Below are 19885 nucleotides of genomic sequence, written 5' to 3'. Positions count from 1 at the left end.
AAAGAAATCTGACAACCTAGGGCTGAAAGGGTGTGTGTCTATGGGAACTCACACACACTAATGGGGTGTAGCATGGAAATACCACTCTGAAAAACAATTAGTGGCCTGCAATCCGGAAATCCCGCTCCTCAATGATGCCCCTACGCAGTGGTCCTCAAACGCTGGCAGGCATCAGAAGCACCTGGGGGCCTTGTCAAAACACAGACTGCTGGGAGTTTCTGATTCAGCGAGTCTGGGCTTGGGCTCCAGACCTTATTACACTTTGGGCAAGTTTCCAGCCAATGCCGGTGCTGCTGGTCACTCTGAGAACAAGAGAAACGTGTATCAGGAGTCGTGTAAGAATGTTCACAGAAGCAATAAACTTGTAGTGACAAAACGCTAGCACTGTGCCAAACAGCCACGGACAGGAGGGTGGATACATAAACTGTGGTAGGGTCACCCCATGGAATATTATACAGCAGTGAACATGAATTAACTACAGCTACATCTGACATAGTGAGTCTTAGAAATAGCGTTGAGGGGCACCTGGGGTTAAGTGTCTGACTCTTGGCTTCAGCTCAGGTTATGATCTCACAGTTTCGTGAGTTTGAGCCCCACATCAGGCTCTGCACTGAGCCTGCTTGGGATTCTCTGTCTCGTCTCTCTCTGACCCTGTCCCACTCACGCTGTCTTCTGTCTCTCTCGAAATAAATAAATAAACTTTTAAAAAGAAATAGCATGTTGAGTGAAAGAACAAATCCAAGAAGAACAACATTCACAGCGTAACATCATGCTTTAAAGTCTCAAAACATGCATCGCTAAATAAAATATTATTTATGGCTGCATGCATTTGTGATTTAAAAAGATCATCTTTTTTAAAAGGCGAGGGGGAAAATAAATAAATAAATAAAAGGCAAGGGATAACTATAAGAAAGCTGAAGTCGCTATACTATTATCAAACAAAAGAGACTTTACAACCAAAAAAGGGGTCCTCAAAATGTTAAGCATAGCTTAACCTCAAAATGTCAAACACAGAGCGACCATGTGACCTGGTGATTGCACTCCTAGGTACATGCCCAACAGAAATACTAACTGTGCACACGGTGTTCAGAGCGGCATCACTCATCATAGCCACAAAGTGGAAACAGCCCAAATATCCATCAACTGATGAACGGATAAACGAAATGTGGTACCTCCATACGATGGAATATCATTTGGCCATAAAAAGGAATAAGGTACTGACACGTGCCTCGACAGGGATGAACCTTGGAAACACGATGCTAAGTGAAAGAAGCTGGTCACGAAGAACCACATACTGTGTGATCCCATTTCCATGAAATGCAGCCAGCCCTGCACGTGGACGTGTTCACAGCGGAGAGCAGCTCACCGTCTGGCGTGTCCATCGCTGGAACCATCTACTCAGGAACGCAAGCCAGAATGCGGACCCTCCTCGTCTCCCTCACCCCCAAACTCGTGTGACACGGGGCATGAGGACTTCGAGTCAACTCCTCATGGTCCCAGATGCTCCCCCTTCATTGCCGCCATGTCTGTGGGTCGGGTCCTCAGTGCCACCCACCCAGGCTATGACAGCCTCCTCACCCCTCCACTCCTCACCCTGCCCCCCCTCCCTCCACCCCACGTCTCACCTGCCCCCACCATCTCTGCTACAGCCTGACAGTGACTGGTCCAAAGTGCTGCTCAAAGGGGCCACGGCTGTCCTCAGGCCTTCACCGGCACCACCCACCGGGAAGGAGGAGCAGGTGAGCTGGGCTGCAGCTCTGAATAGCATCACTGTAGCCGGCAGGTGAGGGCAGCTCCCTGTACATACATTTTGGTATGTGTCGATATCATAAAAATCCCAAATCCTGAACACCCTCCTATGGTGTCGATAAAGCTTTAAGAGATGATCCAGTTTAGAACTTTAAGTTTTTCAGTCCGTTTCCCCATGCTTCACGACAGAGAGAGGCCCTGTCTCCTGCCCGGCTCCACGGCTGTCACCACAGCCGTGTTGATCTCTGAGCTTCTCTAGAATCACTTTCTCCCTCACACGGTTCACCTCAAGGGACTTTACCGAAGGGGCCATGTGGACAGGGTTAAGGGAACCACCAAAGAACCTTCCAACACCCAAGGACTAGCAATAGAGGGAAACCATGGATGTGCCTAGACCTGCAGGGTTGTGGAGGGGCGCAGCCTCTGCAGGGCAGGGAGGGAGCGGGGAACAAATGCCCCATCGTCTCTCTCCTCTTGCCCCCCATCTCCTGCCTCGCCCAAGCAGAAGTCAGCCTGCCAGGGAAGCTGGCAGTGTGGTCCACGGGGGCCAGCCACCTGAGCTGGGCAGAGCAGGTGCAGGCTGGATGGGGGACGGGGTGGAGGAAGCCAGCAGCCGCGCCAGGATGATGGGCACAAGGGACGCGCTGTTGCCAGAAGAAGGGAGCAGAGAACACAAATAACAGATGCTTCTGAGGTCTGGGGCAGAGAAGCTGAGCACCGGGACCCGGCCTCGGGAGGACCACTGTTTGCTCTGCGTGCAGTGGCCCTCTCCCCGCCCTCCTCCCTGTTTGCCCAAGCTCGGTCTTCATACACCTGAGGGTCACGTCCAGGGTGGGTGGTCTTCTCTTCCCAACACAGCTCGGTCCTCAACAGAACCAGCTCAGGCTGTGGGCTATCCCACATTGTTTCTCGTCGTATTACCTCGTGTAATTGATACACAAAACAGAAAAAATGATAAATCAGCAGGTTGCTTCTTAAGAGGGAAAGTGTTACTTCTCCTCCCTCGGTGACAAAAGTGTCTTCCTTCCCCACATACCTCGTCTCTCCACCTCCTGGTGCGAACAGAGAAGTGGTGCTGAACACCACCCAGACTACCCAGAAAAAGTGATTTCAAAAAAAAAAAAAAAATCTACCCATGTTGCTTCCTTGCTTAAAATACTTGAATGGCTCCCACGGGGCTCAGGAGAAAATTCTAATCACTTAATGTGGTTTGTGGGGCTCCCTGTGATCTGGTCTTGCCTATCTTCTGACCTCCCCTCACCATCAACCCCCTGCCCCCCGAGCTTTCCCTGGATGGGCCACACTGGCCCTGCTCTCTCACCCTACGCTATTCTCTCTGCCTAGAACACCCACGTGCCTTCTCTTTCTCCCATCACACTTCTACCCGACTTCGCAGGCCTCAGCTTAGATGTTACTTCCTCCAGGAAGCCTTCTCAGGTTCCCTGAGACCCCAGCGCTCCCTGGATGTCCCCCAGCACAGCCCTGGTCACTCTGGTGGGCAGTGACCTCTGTCCCTGAGAGTAAGGACTTAATTGGCCCACATCACATTTTTTAGTGGAGGTGCCATGTGGGCGGGCTCAAATGTGGGCACATGAACTTGATGTTTTCTCCTCAAAAGAGAGTAGGTGGAGATTGGGAATGACTTTTAACTTGGAGGATGTATGCCGTTGACATTGCCCTGAATGAAGCCCGGGTGCCGTAATGATGGGATGTGAACCATCAGAACGTATGAAACAGATCCACATAAACAATTTATAACCCAAAAGCAGGCAAATAATCAGAGAAGTGGCATCTCACCCCGGGAGGGAGTAGTCATATTCAGTAATATCTGTACAGGATTAAACTATTTTGGTATGTATCGATATCATAAAAATCCCAAATCCTGAACACCCTCCTATGGTGTCGATAAAGCTTTAAGAGATGATCCAGTTTAGAACTTTAAGTTTTTCAGTCTCTATGAAATCCTCTAGGAAGTCTGCATCTTGTATTAAACATAGCTCTAAAATTTTTTTTTAAGTTTTTAAACATTTATTCATTTTTGAAGGAGAGAGAGGCAGAGCATGAGCAGGGGAGGGGCAGAGAGAGAGGGAGACACGGGATCCAAAGCCGGCTCCAGGCTCTGAGCTGTCAGTGCAGAGCCCGACGTGGGGCTCGAACTCACGGACCATGAGATCATGACATGAGCTGAAGTCGGATGTTTAACCGACTAAGTCAGCCAGGTGCCCCTAAAAAAAAAAAATAATGACTGTGCAAAGGCATGAATTATAAAGTGCCTAATTTTCCTGAATTTTCTTTCCCACAGGAACCATGCAGCTTGAATTTGTTTTATCAAGTTCTCATCTGACTCGTCCCAGGCAGGGGGTCTGTGGGGCGGCCAGAGAGGGGGCGGATGGTGAGAGGCTCCGGCAGGACCCCACTGTGTGTGTACGGTGAATCCCCAGCAGCAGGACACATCTGTGAGTTGGGGCTAAATCCTGTGTTTGGGGCAGTTTGGGGTGTGTGCTCCAAAGATTGCCTGGAATAAATAAGGACACAGCCCAAGGTCCTTTCCAGCCCTGACATGCTGTCATTCTTTGATTTTATTATATGCTCATGTTTTCTGTTTATTGCTTTAAGAACTAACCCTACTCAAGAATATTTTCTTTAGCTAGCTTAAAAAGAAAAACATATTTTATTTAGTAAACAAGTATGTGGCCAAATGCAATGCCGAGGAGACAATCATTGTATATCTTTATAATTTGCCTGTCTGGGGAGTCTTTGGGCGGAAGAAGAAGAATTGGGGGGAAAGGAAGGCAATGTGGGGTCTTGTAAATAAAGAACAGAGTCTTCCCAGCACACAGTGATCCTTACTCTACCGTTCAGTGTGAGCAGCTCACCGAAGAAAGCCCATGTTGCCGTCTCCTTGCCTGTGAGCCAGACGGTGTGGGAGAGAGGCAAAGAGGTCCAGGTGTGAGCCTGGGTGGGGGTCTGCTCAAATCCACACCCTGCCGATATCACTTGACCTCTCCGGTCCATCTGCAAGACAGGGATGCTGCTAGCACTTACTTCCCTGGGTTGCCAGGATTCAATGAGATGATACAAGTTCTGTACCACATACGTAGTTTCCATCTGCCCGTCTAAATCCATTCCTCCCCTCCTTCACCTGGGCCTGTGCAGTAAGAGGCTGGCCTAAAAGTGCAACCAGACTCCCTTACCTGGGGCTTCCCGGTGGGTTTGGCATAGAGATGCCAGCAGGGGATTAGAGGTAGGGGTGAGAGAGGCCACGGTGTGTCCTCCCATGGTGCCTCCGGAGGAGTTCCAGCGGGCCGGCTGGCTGCATTGTCTCCTGAAGGCCACTGCTCCTAGGGGGCTGCCCTCTCCTGTTCTGGGAACCTTCCTTTCCCCCATCAAGCCCAGGGGCTGTTAGCCCCGGATCCTTTATCATCGACTCTTGCTGGGTGACCTGAATGCTGCCATGCCTTTGCAAAAAGTCTCTTCATCAAGCTCTGCCCGATTCCTTGTGGATACTCTTAAATAAGAAAGATCTGAGCCTGACTTGAGGCTGTGGGGGGTGCCTCTCTCCCAGGAACTGGTCCACAGGAGCCTGTCAATAAGTGCTGGTTGGGTGAAAGACGAAAGTAGCTCTGGTCTGTGCTCCCCTCGGGGGTCCACGAGGTCAGAAACTCTCTTTAGAATAATCCCAAGACATTACTTGCCTTTTCATTGTGTGCACTGGTGGGTAAAACAGGTGCCTTAACCAGAGTCAGGGCAGTGACAACCACTATCACTGTCCTCGTATCTTTCACCATCACACACTCACAGTTAAAATCCATGAATAAATACAGAACGTTCTTCAAATGCCAGTTTCCCTGAAGAACACCTCCCACCCCGTGAAGCGGAAGAAAGCGACCCAACGGGAAGCATGAAGACAGCACTTCTATCGCATGACCAAGTACGACAGCCTCCTCAAAGAATAGCCCTTATGAGGGGCGCCTGGATGGCCTAGTCGGTTGAGCATCAGACTTCAGCTCAGGTCACGATCTCACGGTTCGGGAGTTCAAGCCCTGTATCGGGCTCGCTGCTGTCGGCACGGAACCTGCTTTGGATCCTCTGTCCCCCTCGCTCTCTGCCCCTCCTCCACTCGTGCTTGCTCTCTCAAAAATAAACATAAAAATAAATAAATAAAAAGAAGAACCCTTGAGTGATTGCTGATGTCAAGGACAGAACTCGCTGTGTTTGGCAGGCATCTCCTTGAAAATGAACAAAGTGAGCCTGTCACTTCAAGGAAAACAACTGCCAGTATTAGTTACTAAAGCGATAAACTTCAAGCTTTCGAGGAGAAATGAGAATTTTGAAAAACCTGACAGCTTCCATACTTACCGACTTTTCTGATGAGATCGCTCAGGCACCACTGGTATAGAGCATTTGTACACTTCTTACCATTATATGCTCATTTGCCTCCTTGCCCACTTAATCCCTGTCCTAATCAGCCAAACCTCCAACTGGCTTTTTGATGGCAGGGACCAAGGGCTACCTAGTACATGGCTCGGCGCTTGGCACATAGTAGGACCTGAATAAAAAAACCATTGGAGAAACGTACAAACAAATAAATGAAATGACTGCTCTTTTTCCGTAACCTTTCGAAATCCTCCTTGGAAGTTTCCTAGACATCTGTGTTGATCCACTCATTATAAAGGCCCGAGCCAAACGTACATAAAAAGCATCAGAGGGTAATCTATATTTCACACTCCTAAATAGCAGCTGAAATCATCGTTGAAGAAGAACAACCAAAACAGACACACACAGAGAGAGAGAAAGAAATGAGCGCTGGTTTCCATGACATTTCCCTATTTATTTGAAATGTTAGGAAAATGGATATGCCACAAAGGCCGAAAAGCAATCATTAGTCAAAGATGAAAAGCCAAGCTGCAAATCTGCTGAAAACCACAAATTCAACAATTGCATTGGCAGAGTTGGTAATGACCCGGCATTAATGATAAACTCAAATGTTCCTGGATCGAGAAAGAAGGGATAGATGGAAAATAAGTTTTAATTTTTTTAGATTCCTTTCTTTTAAGGGGAAAAAAAATTAAAAGCAACACAGAAACTAATATCTGCATTCCACGTCCAATGCCAACTGTTACGATTTAAGCAAATAATTTCTCAGTAATTAGAGCGGAAATTGGAAGTGATCCTTTATTATGGCACTGGAGGTGTGATAATGAAATTAAATACCCACTGGGCCCTGATCTAAGCTGAGAAACATAAAGTGGACAGTTAATCTATCAAGGCAGGAACTTGTTCCAAGAAGGAAAAATCCTTCCTCTGACATTTGCATGAAATTAAGAGCCCATCAACATTGGATGAATTATCTTGCTCACGAGTAGGAGCAAGGTAAGCACATAGGCAGAAAGGTAGCCCAGAACTTAACTCCCTGGGGACACCAGAAGGTTTAGGCCTAACACAAGGCAGATTGGTGATGTGTCCAATTTACATCACAATCACTTCAACCTGGCCTTTGAGATCATGGGGGACAAAAGAGTAGTACTTACTACATATATTTATCAAGGGGCTAAACACAAAAGCATACTTTTAAAAGACTTACTTACAATAAAGCTAATATGATTTATACTTGACCAACAAGAACATTCCTTAAAGGAACACAGGCCAAAATGGAAAGCATATTCCCAGGGCACATGAGCACTTACCAATGCACTCACAAAAGACATCATTTTAGCTCAGATGTCATCTTTCTAAAGAATTTCCATGGCTTACCCCAGCAGTTGGCAGATAATTTCTTCCCTAAATTTTGGGATGATTAGGAGAAATTTAATGGATTTAAGTGAGGCCATAGAAAAGATTTCTTTGAAATAACCTCCCGGTTATAGGGCAGAGTTATGGCCTACTTACAAAATTTCTCCCTGAAGAGAAAGAAGGAAGGAAGGAAGGGAAGGAGGGAGGAAGAGAAGGGAGGGATGGGGGTAGGAAAGGAAGGAAGGAAGGAAGGAAGGAAGGAAGAGAAAAGGAGGGAGGGAGGGAGGAAGGAAGGAAGGAAGGAAAAGAAAGAAAGAAAGAGGAATGGGAATAAGTATAATAAGCATCTAGCAAATGTCAAATACTGTCCTTGGTGCTGGGGACCCAGATGTGCAACAAAGAGTCCATCTGCTCAAGCAGTATAGAACAGTCTAGTAGGAGATACAGATTAAAAAAATAAAAGTCAAAAATAGCTAACTTGGGCTGTGAGTTTTATGCAAAGGGATGCTCTCATTCATGGTAGGAGGGTAGGGACATCAGGGAGGCGTCCCCAGAAAGGCATCATTTAAGGTGAGTCTCTTACGAATGAGAAAGAAAGAAAGAAAGAAAGAAAGAAAGAAAGAAAGAAAGAAAAAGAAAGAAAGAAAGAAAGAAAGAAAGAAAGAAAGAAAGAAAGACCTTTTGGAAAGCAATTTGATAATATACACTAAAAGCTTTAAAAATATTCATATCCTGGGGTACCTGGGTGGCTCAGTTAGTTGAGCATCCGACTTTGGCTCAGGTCATGATCTCGCAGTCCATGAGTTCGAGCCCCGTGTCAGGCTCTGTGCTGCTGACAGCACGAGCCTGGAGCCTGCTTCGGAATCTGTGTCTCCCTATCTGCCACCCCTCCCCCGCTCGTGCTTTGTCTCTCTCTCTCTCAAAAATAAATAAACATTAAAAAAAAATTCATATCCTTGGATTCGGTAATTTACTCTCTGAGAATCTCTCCTTAGCAAATAGTCCAAAATATTAAAAGCACTTTGAAGTATCCAAAGTCTATAAAGAATTTATCCAACTCAATACCCAAAAAACAAATAATCCAGTGAGTAAGCAACAGACATGAATAGACACTTCTCCAAGGAAGACATCCAGATGGCCAACTGACACATGAAAAAATGCTCCACATCACTCATCATCAGGGGAATACAAATCAAAACCACAATGAGATACCACCTCACACCTGTCAGAATGGCTAACATGAACAACTCAGGCAACAACAGATGTTGGAGAGGATGTGGAGAAAGGATCTCTTTTGCATTGTTGGTGGGAATGCAAGCTGGTGCAGCCACTCTGGAAAACAGTATGGAGGTTCCTCAAAAAAACTAAAAATAGAACTACCCTATGACCCAGCAATTGCACTACTAGGCATCTATCCAAGGGATACAGATGTGCTGTTTCGAAGGGACACATGCACCCCCATGTTTATAGCAGCACTATTGACAATAGCCAAAGTATGGAAAGAGCCCAAATGTCCATCGATGGATGAATGGATAAAGAAGATGTGGTATATGTATACAATGGAGTACTACCCGGCAATCAAAAAGACTGAAATCTTGCCATTTGCAACTATGTGGATGGAACTAGAGGGTATTATGCTAAGCGCAATTAGAGAAAGACAAATATCATATAACTTCACTCATATGAGGACTTTAAGAGACAAAACAGATGAACATAAGGGAAGGGAAACAAAAATAATATAAAAACCGGGGGGCGGGACAAAACAGAAGAGACTCATAAATATGGAGAACAAACTGAGGGTTACTGGAGGGGTTGTGGGAAGGGGGATGGGCTAAATGGGTAAGGGGCACTAAGGAATCTACTCCTGAAATCATTGTTGCACTATACACTAACTAACTTGCATTATTATGCTAATTAAAAAATAAATAAGTTATTAAGAATAAATAAATAAATAAATAAATAAATAACAAAATGAAACAAAAAATAAAAGCACTTTAATAACAAAAGTGTTCAGAGTGTTGTTAGTAACAAAAATAGTGGACATGATACAACTATCTAACAAAGAGAGTAATTCGGTATCATTATTGTTATAAAGAGTTTATAACAATGGCACAAAAACAGACACATAGACCAATGGAATAGAATAGAAACCCCAGAACTAGACCCACAAACGTATGGCCAACTCATCTTTGACAAAGCAGGAACGAACATCCAATGGAAAAAAGACAGTCTCTTTAACAAATGGTGCTGGGAGAACTGGACAGCAACATGCAGAAGGTTGAAACTAGACCACTTTCTCACACCATTCACAAAAATAAACTCAAAATGGATAAAGGACCTGAATGTGAGACAGGAAACCATCAAAACCTTAGAGGAGAAAGCAGGAAAAGACCTCTCTGACCTCAGCCGTAGCAATCTCTTACTCGACACATCCCCAAAGGCAAGGGAATTAGAAGCAAAAGTGAATTACTGGGACCTTATGAAGATAAAAAGCTTCTGCACAGCAAAGGAAACAACCGACAAAACTAAAAGGCAACCAGCGGAATGGGAAAAGATATTCGCAAATGACATAGCGGACAAAGGGCTAGTATCCAAAATCTATAAAGAGCTCACCAAACTCCACACCCGAAAAACAAATAACCCAGTGAAGAAATGGGCAGAAAACATGAATAGACACTTCTCTAAAGAAGACATCCGGATGGCCAACAGGCACATGAAAAGATGTTCAACATCGCTCCTTAGCAGGGAAATACAAATCAAAACCACACTCAGATATCACCTCACGCCAGTCAGAGTGGCCAAAATGAACAAATCAGGAGACTATAGATGCTGGAGAGGATGTGGAGAAATGGGAACCCTCTTGCACTGTTGGTGGGAATGCAAATTGGTGCAGCCGCTCTGGAAAGCAGTGTGGAGGTTCCTCAGAAAATTAAAAATAGACCTACCCTATGACCCAGCAATAGCACCGCTAGGAATTTATGCAAGGGATACAGGAGTACTGATGCATAGGGGCACTTGTACCCCAATGTTCATAGCAGCACTCTCAACAATAGCCAAATTATGGAAAGAGCCTAAATGTCCATCAACTGATGAATGGATAAAGAAATTGTGGTTTATATACACAATGGAATACTATGTGGCAATGAGAAAAAATGAAATATGGCCTTTTGTAGCAACGTGGATGGAACTGGAGAGTGTGATGCTAAGTGAAATAAGCCATACAGAGAAAGACAGATACCATATGGTTTCACTCTTAGGTGGATCCTGAGAAACTTAACAGAAACCCATGGGGGAGGGGAAGGAAAAAAAAAAGAGGTTAGGGTGGGAGAGAGCCAAAGCATAAGAGACTGTTAAAAACTGAGAACAAACTGAGGGTTGATGGGGGGTGGGAGGGAGGGGAGGGTGGGTGATGGGTATTGAGGAGGGCACCTTTTGGGATGAGCACTGGGTGTTGTATGGAAACCAATTGGACAATAAATTTCGTATATTAAAAAAATTAAAAAAAAAGAGTTTATAACAATATGGGAAATGCATATGTTATCATATTAAAAGAAAAACCAGGATACAAAATTATAGATCAAATATGAGCACACTTATTTTAAAATATACACATGGAGACTAGAAAGCAAAACATGAAAAAATGGCAATGCTGTCTTTGGGGAGAGGAAACCTGATTTTCTTCTTTGGATTCTTTCTTGGTTTCCAATTTTTCTATAATAAATATGAAGGTCTTAAATTTTTATCTATAATTACACAAGTATTACACAAACGCATTGTTATTTAAAATTCAAACATCAAATATAAAGTTCCCTGGAGCACCACCGCCCCTCTCCTGTGTTGTTTTTGTAAGACTTATACATATGTTTATTAAAAATAGAAAACTGGAGGGGCGCCTGGGTGGCGCAGTCGGTTAAGCGTCCGACTTCAGCCAGGTCACGATCTCGCGGTCCGTGAGTTCGAGCCCCGCGTCAGGCTCTGGGCTGATGGCTCGGAGCCTGGAGCCTGTTTCCGATTCTGTGTCTCCCTCTCTCTCTGTCCCTCCCCCGTTCACGCTCTGTCTCTCTCTGTCCCAAAAATAAATAAATGTTGAAAAAAAAAATTTTTTTTTAAATAAAAAAAAAAAATAGAAAACTGGGGCGCCTGGGTGGCGCAGTCGGTTAAGCGTCCGACTTCAGCCAGGTCACGATCTCACCGTCCGGGAGTTCGAGCCCCACGTCAGGCTCTGGGCTGATGGCTCAGAGCCTGGAGCCGGTTTCCGATTCTGTGTCTCCCTCTCTCTCTGCCCCTCCCCCATTCATGCTCTGTCTCTCTCTGTCCCCAAAATAAATAAACGTTGAAAAAAAAATTTTTTTTAAATAAAAATAGAAAACTGTGAGGCTCCTGGATGGCTCAGTTGGTTGAGTGTCCAACTCTTGGTTTCAGCTCAGGTCATGGTCTCACAGTTGTGGGACTAAGAGCCTGTCAGGCTCTGTGCTGACAGCAGGGAGCCTGCTTGGGATTCTCTCTCTCTCTCTCTCTCTCTCTCTCTCTTCCCCCCCCTCCCCTGTTCATGCTCCCTCTCTCTCTCTTTCTCTCTCTCTCTGTGCTCTGTGTCCCTCCCCTGCTCATGCTCTCTCTGTCTCTGTCTCTGTCTCTGTCTCTCTCTCTCTCTCTCTCCTTCTCTCAAAATAAATAAATAAACAGGGGCACTTGGGTGGCTCAGTCAGTTAAGCATCCCACTTCAGCTCAAGTCATGATCTCACAGTTTGTGGGTTCAAGCCCCACAGCAGGCTCTGTGTGGACAGCCCAGAGCCTGGAGCTTGCTTGGGATTCTGTGTCTCCCTCTCTCTGCCCCTCCCCCACTCATGCTCTGTCTCTCTCCATCTCTCAAAAATAAATACACATTAAAGAAATTTTTAATAAAATAAATAAACATTTAAGAAAATAGAAAACTGAGTGTACTGGACTGAGTGGTGCCCCCTCCCCAATTTTATGTTCATCTGGAACCTGCACATGTGACCTTCTTTGGAAATAGGGTCTTTGCAGATGTAACCATGCAAAGATGAGATCATACTGGATTAAGGTGGGTCCTAAGTCCAATGACTGGTGTACTTATGAGATTAGTGCAATTTGAACACAGGGACACACAGGACACAAGGCCATGTGATCATGGACGCAGAGACAGGTCAAAAAACACCAAAGACTGAAGCCACCATCAGAAGCAGGGGCAGAAGCACAGAACGGATTCTCCCTCAGAGCCCCCTAGAAGGAACCAACCACCCCAACATTTTACTTCGAACTTCCAGTCTCTAGATCAGTGAGAGGATCGATGTCTGCTGTGAGAAGCCACCCCATTTGTGGTACTTTGTTATGGCAGCCATAGGAAATGGAGACACTGAGGAATACCAAAAGGTATAAAAGGGGAAAGTAAAAATTTGTCCCAAAGCTTGTCACTGAGAAAATACTGCCATTATTTGGGAACATGTCTCCACACATAAGTACAGATAGAAGAGTAGATAAGTGAGGTTTCTTTTAAAACTTTCTTTCTTTCCAGGGGCACCTGGGTGGCTCAGTCGGTTAGGTGTCCGACTTCAGCTCAAGTCATGGTCTCACAGTTTGTGAGTTCAAGCCCCACATGGAGCTCTGTGCTGATAGCATGCAGCCTGGAGCCTGCTTCGGATTCTGTGTCTCCCTCTCTCTCTGCCCCTCCCCATTCACTCTCTCTGTCTCTCTTTCTCTCTCTCTCAAAAATAAACAAATAAACATTAAAAATTTCTTTCCATTTTGAAAGTGTAGGGACCCAAGGATCCTGACGCATAGCGCTAGTGGAAATTGGTACAGTTGATTAGGCAATTTGGCCATATTTAATTCAGTTAAAAGTGCATAAACCTTCTGACTCAGCAATTCCATTTCTTATCACTGAATTCAGCAAAACACACGCATATAAGGATTTTCATCACACACTGGAAATAACTAATAATGCCCATTGTCCTGGGAACGGCTAAACAAGTAAGCTGAAATATGTCCTAGTCCATTCAGGCTGCTCTAACGAAACACTACAGACCGGGTAGCTTATAAAGCACAGAAACTTGCCTCTCACAGTTTGGAGGCTCCAAGTCCAAGGTTAGGGCACGAGCAGGGCCGGGGGGGTGTGCTTTGGGGTCACACATTTCTCCCTGTATCCTCACTTGACAGAGAGGGCTAGGGAGCTCTCTGGAGCCGAATGCCATCACACTGGGGTGTAGGACATCGACACATGAATTGGGGAGTAGGGGGAGACACCACAGCATAATACATTTATACTGTGCTTCAGGTAAAAATGAGCAAGAACAAAATGTATTGTTGAGTGGAAAAAAAAAAAAAAAGCAAGTTGCAGAATCAACCAAGCCCTGCTTCCCACACAGTGTTACTTCAGCAGTGAGGGGACAGGTGAGCCTGATATATTGAGGGCACAGTGAGGAGGCCAGCGTGCAGAGGGGAATGGAGGTGGGGACAGGGGAGGGGGCTAACAGACCCCTAGGGTCTTGGAGGCCACTGTAGGACTGTGGATTTTATTGGGCACAAGGCAGGGAGTCATTGGAAAGTTTTGAGCAGGGGAGGAACAAGAACTGGTTTCTTTTTTTTTTTTTTTTTTTTTTTTTTTTGAGAGAGAGAGAGTACAAGTGAGCAAGGGGCAGAGAGAGAGGGAGAGAGAGAAGTGGGGCTCACCTGAGGCAGGACTCGAACTCACGAACCATGAGATCATGACCTGCTTAACTGACTGAGCCCCACAGGCACCCCGGTTTTAACATCGGACTCTTGCTGCCCTGTCGAGAACAGATGCAGAGGGGTGCAGAGAGGAAGCAGGGAGGCGGGTTAGAGAGGATTGCCCAGTCTCCTCTCGGGGCTCCACTGGCAGCCATGGAGGGGAAGGAGTGGCCAGAGTCTGGATGTGGGGCCCACACAACTAGGAGGTGGCACCATTTGCCCGTGTGACGGTGCAGTCAGGAATCCCACCTAAGACTGCTGGGTCTGAGCTGCCTGTGAAATGTTGCCAGTCACGTGGACAGTCACAGAAATGAGTCTGGAGCTCCGCCGGGTGAGGCCATGTGCAGCCATCACCATAGATGTGATATTTAAACTCACTGGACTGGGACACTTACTGGCTCAGTCAGTTAAGCGTCCGACTTCAGCTCAGGTCATGATCTCGCAGTTCATGAGCTCAAGCCCCATATCGGGCTCTGTGCTGACAGCTCAGAGCCCGGAGCCTGCTTCAGATTCTGTGTCTCCCTCTCTCTCTGCCCCTCCCCCGCTCACGCTCTATCATTCTCTCTCAAAAATAAACATTTTTTTAAAAGTTTATTTGACAATAAATTATATTAAAAGTAAACAAACAAACCAGGAAAAAATAAAGGCCATTAAAAAAAAAAAGTTTAAACTCACAGGACTGGACGAGGCAGGAAGGCAGGCCCTGGGACACTCTGGCATTTAAAGGGCTAAGGATTCACCAAAGCACATTGAGTCACCGAAACCAAAAAGGGGGACGAGAGGCTGAGGGCAAGGGTCCTGGAAGACTGGAACCCCAATGAGCAGGGTGCCCAGAAGGAAGGGAGAGAGATCAGCTGTGTCACGTGAAACTAACATGGGCGGGCTCCTGGTCCCCAGGACACCGGGAACAGAGGCCAAGAGCCTCCCTTGCAGTTAGCCCTCCAGGACCGGAAGTCAGTCCTCTCAAGCCAAAGCACACGGGGGACCCCCAGGGCTGGCGGAAGGAGATGCAGACTGGAGGTGCGAGGGGCCGCCTGAGGCCAGCAGCGGCCAGGGCTGGGGACCGCCTTCTGAGTAGCAAGGGCACAGACCCAAACCCTGAAAATTAACGTAAGCACAAGCATGACTGAGAAATACTCAAGGAGAGCTCAGAATATTGTTGCCACTATCTTCCCTTTAGACATAAACCCGGACCTTCTTTCCCAGCATCAGTTTCTGCTCAGGCAGATTTTTTTCCTCCATCAAGGTCCTGAGGCTTCATTATACCAGGGCTTTTCTGACAGGATGTCTTGACCAACGGAAGTAGTTAGTCCTAAGGCAGACTCCAAAGTGATTCGGTGGAAACCCAATCCAGACGGGCTGTCCCCAGCCTTCTGGGAGTGCCCATCCTATTCCCGTGAGGTCTAGAATCCACTCCCCCAAATCCCTGAAGATTCGGGGGCCGTGTTTCTCCCGAGTCAGTCTCATGGCCTGTTTCGCCACCATGGCAGCTTCTAGATTCGAGCGATTACCACCCTCATTTGTCAACCACACAACGCATCACCCACCCGCCTGCCATTCCCCACGAAGAACCACTAACACAACGTCACTGTGTTAGCAGACTTGCTCCTAAGGTCTGGGTAACGACGGCGCAGAGAGCAGAAAACAATGGCAAATTGTTTTACGCCAGGCGCTGCTGTAAAATAAAAGTATCCGCTATTTGCTACCACAAGGAATTTCTCAGTGGTGTGCCCTCCAGAGGCCCCACCTTCCCACCTGCTTCTCCCTCTCTCGGACCCGTCTTCACATCCCCCACCCTGCCTGCCCCTCGGCCTCCATACATCCAACATCCCTCCTGTTTTCTTCCCCAGAGCCATGCTCCTCTGTCTCCATCCCCACTGGCGTTTTACCTGCTTCTAGCCAGTATCCAACAGGATGCTTACCCGTCTCTGGGGTGGACACCAGTCCTCCCCACAACCCGAGGCCACACAAGTGACCTTTCCAATAGCACCGTGTTCTTCCCGCCACACAGTCAGAGAACAGTCCTTGCAAAGCACAGGCAGGATTCATAGGGTCAGAACAGTCCCTCCCCCTGGACGCGCGGGGCACAGCTTGTCTGAACCGGTCTCCAAAAAGCCTCTATTTTTGAGAAAGCCAACATCTGCCAATACTTGAGCCACACATCAAGATTATAAACATCGCTTAGTAAATACTCATCAACTGCTGCAAATCTTCATACTCATTTGCATTTTGAATTCCAAATACCTCCCCAAAACTCCAATGGTTCACTCCCATCACCGGCCTCTCCTCTCTCTGAACAGGTTTTCTTTTGCACAGTCCCTCAGAGGGGAGAAGCAAGATAAAATAACCCAACCAGTCATCTCTTGGTGATTTTGAGTTAGAGGTGAGCACATGAGTCAAGTTAGAGGTGAGCACATGAGTCAAGGCTCAGGTCCCAAGGGCACACCCATTCCCCAGAAATGACTCCCTCTGCTCATTCGTCCCCGTCCACCTGTCTCCTGAGTACCATGGCAAGGAGGAGTGACACCCTATCCAAAAATGTTATTTCCCATTACCCATGTAGAGTGGCATCTGAAGGGCAGCGTTGAAGAGGCTGTTTCCGGGCCTCTGCATGGCTCCTGTCACCTGGCTCCGATCTCCTCGCTCCCCTGCTTAAAATCCCAGCTGGCTCCTCCTGACTACAGAACGGAAGTCAACTCTGCTGCTGTCAGCCGTGGCCTTCCAACCTGGCCCCAGAGGACCTTCTCTTGCCATCGCCGTTCTTTCATATGTTTCAGGTACTCAAGTCAAAGTCAAAAGTGGAAGAGAGGGAATTGGAATCCAGACCTTCTGAAAAATTATTCTGCAAGGTCTTTTTCAAAACATACATGCACACACCCTCATATATACATACACCATACACACATACACACACGCTCACATAGATATACACAACCTCACACACACAGTCGTACACACACCCATACATACACACACCCTCACACACACATACACACACTCACATACACACATACTTTCCATACTCACATGCCCTCATGCATACACACACAGACACACACACTCTCACATGTATACACATCCTTATATACACAACACCTCCTCACACACACACCCTCGCATACGCAATATATCCTCACATACACAATACACACCCTTACACATACACACACAGTCTCACATACACAACACACATGACATTTCCAATCCTGAAAACACAGGACAATGCTCCCGCCTGCCCTTTTCCCCAGCAAAGGGACGTCTGAGCAGATGGTTTGCACAGAGAAACAAGGCAGGCAGCAGGTGGTCTTGGCAAAAGATAAGGAGCAGGAAAGTGTGGTTCCCCACAGATCAGGGCAACTTAACCCCTTGGTTCCCATGCGGACGTGAGCCTGTGGGGCAGTTCCGCCCAGCAGCCCCCACCTCCCCTGCGGCAGAGGTCCCGCCTCGTGGCCTCCTCGTGGCCTGCTGACAATGTGATACCTACACAACCTCACACACACAGTCATACGGGGTCACCGAGTCCAGTGCTCACATTCAATGGCGATGCAGGACCAGGGTCACTGTGACGCCAACCGCTCACCTAAAATGAGCAAATGGCTCCTCTTCCACGGCCGGTGACTGGCCGGTCACCCACTACGCTCTCGACAAACCCACAAAAGGGAGAAGGCAGCCACGACACCCAAGGTGGGGGAGAGGCCAGACAGAAGTCCAGGATTTCAGGTGCAGCAGCAGGGTCAGCTTGAAGGGAGGAGGCCCTGGCGTTTCCGAGAAAGCCTTCGGGGGCCTCTACGTAAACCCTCCGGCTCTCGCCTGGGGCCGCGTCCTGCTGCCCACGCTTTTCCTCCGAGCTGTAGACTGGCAGCAGGAAACCCACATCGTCCCCGAAGCTCTATCCAGAACCCTAAAAGATGAGCCCCGGAGTAAACCTTTTAGCCAGCTACTCTGCAAATGCTCTGCACTTTTAGAGAAAACTGAGGTCCAGAAAAAGGACGTGGATTTCTCCTAAATCCAAAGCCCAAAGTCCATGACTAGTCAGTGGCAGAATACGGACTGAAATCGTACTGGGTGGAATATTCTCCCCACCTCACCTCCACCCCTTCCGCTGCCTGAAAACTCTTCACCTTCAAGCCTCACCCCGGTGGACACCTCCTCTGGGAAGCCTTCCTAGCCCCCTCCCTCCTTCCAGTTAGGGCGAGAGACCCTCTTTTCTCAACTTCATTAGAGAACTTGAATCCAGCTGGAAGGCTCTGGCTCTACCTGTCTCCACCCAATGGAACAAAGGAAGAACGTCTAGTTTATTTTACGTCCTCAGTGCCTGGCACTTGGTGAGGCCCAGTCAATGTGGAATACAATTAAGTGCACGTCTCAGCCGGCGAGGAGCGTTCTCTGCATGTTCCACGTGACCCTCTCCCTCTCTCTGTCTGAACTGAATCTACGTTTATTTTATTTTTGGGACAGAGAGAGACAGAGCATGAACGGGGGAGGGGCAGAGAGAGAGGGAGACACAGAATCGGAAACAGGCTCCAGGCTCTGAGCCGTCAGCCCAGAGCCTGACGCGGGGCTCGAACTCACGGAACGCGAGATCATGACGGGGCTGAAGTCGGACGCTTAACCGACTGCGCCACCCAGGCGCCCCTGTCTGAACTGAATCTAAACTAGCGCCTCTCCATACCACTCAGTTCAACCTTCGATTGGTTCGTACATGTCTCGCGCTGTTAGCTTTTGTGTTCCCCACCGGACCCCAGGAGCTGGTATTACACGTGGCATCACGTGTGGCCCGCAAGGCCTGGCACGGCGGGGCTCAGCTTCAGCTGCACGCTGATACCACCTGGGAGGCTCTGACACCCACCCAAGGCCCAGGCCAGACCCCACACCGCACGCCACCCCTCTGGGAGCGGGCACCAGATTTTGAACTTCCGCAGTTGGTTCCAGCGTATGCAGCCATGGCTCAGAATCACATTCCTAGAAAGATGTGATAGCAGAAACTGCTTGTTGATTCAGCTGGTTCTGCGTGAGGGTAATGCAATATAATATAGTACAATACAACAGTGAATGATAGTGCAAGAGACACACAAAGTGACACAGAATGAGAAAGGTTGGGGGGGAAAAGGAGACTGTTCAGCATGGTATAGCCAGGGTCCCTTACCCTTAGTGCTGTTGGCATTTTAGGCAAGATTATTCTCTGTTATGGGAGCTGCCCTGTGCATTGTACAATGTTTAGCAGCATTCCCGGCCTTAACCCATTAGATGCCAAGAGCAAACTGTCCCTCCTCCCGCCCCCACAGTTGTGACAACCAAAATGCCTCCAGACACTGCCAGATGTCCCTGGGGCTGGGGAAGCAAAATCACCCCTGGATGAGAACTACCGATGCAGACTAGCCACCAAATCATTTATTGCACGTTTATTTCCCATTTCAACGGTAGATCACATGAGCACTTTTCCAAATTTGGCTGAGTGGCAGAGAGGATTCTGGACAATGGGGTCAGTGTCTTGGTGACAGGCATGCAGGGCTGGGCTGTATGCAGGATGAATGGGAAATGGTTGGTGGGGTCAGCGGTGGGTTCTGAGGCCAGAGAGAATCACACAGAAACTAGATCCGATAGGTTCAAGGCAATTAAGAGGAGTCAATAGTGATCAGCCTATAAAAGATGACCAAGGGGCGCCTGGGTGGTTCAG

At 47.6% G+C, this 19885-nt stretch overlaps 1 protein-coding gene across 6 annotated transcripts in view; it reads right to left on the bottom strand.

Annotated features, from left to right (window-relative positions):
* CE1H17orf67 (chromosome E1 C17orf67 homolog) overlaps nt 1-19885 on the bottom strand; it is a 37228-nt gene that overhangs the window by 2086 nt on the left and 15257 nt on the right. The window lies entirely within an intron of this gene.

This window comes from Prionailurus bengalensis, chromosome E1 (genome assembly GCF_016509475.1).
Source record: "Prionailurus bengalensis isolate Pbe53 chromosome E1, Fcat_Pben_1.1_paternal_pri, whole genome shotgun sequence".
Taxonomy (NCBI): Eukaryota; Metazoa; Chordata; class Mammalia; order Carnivora; family Felidae; genus Prionailurus; species Prionailurus bengalensis.
The sequence above is the reverse complement of the archived record's forward strand: the minus strand, read 5'-3'. Positions and strand labels throughout refer to the sequence as shown.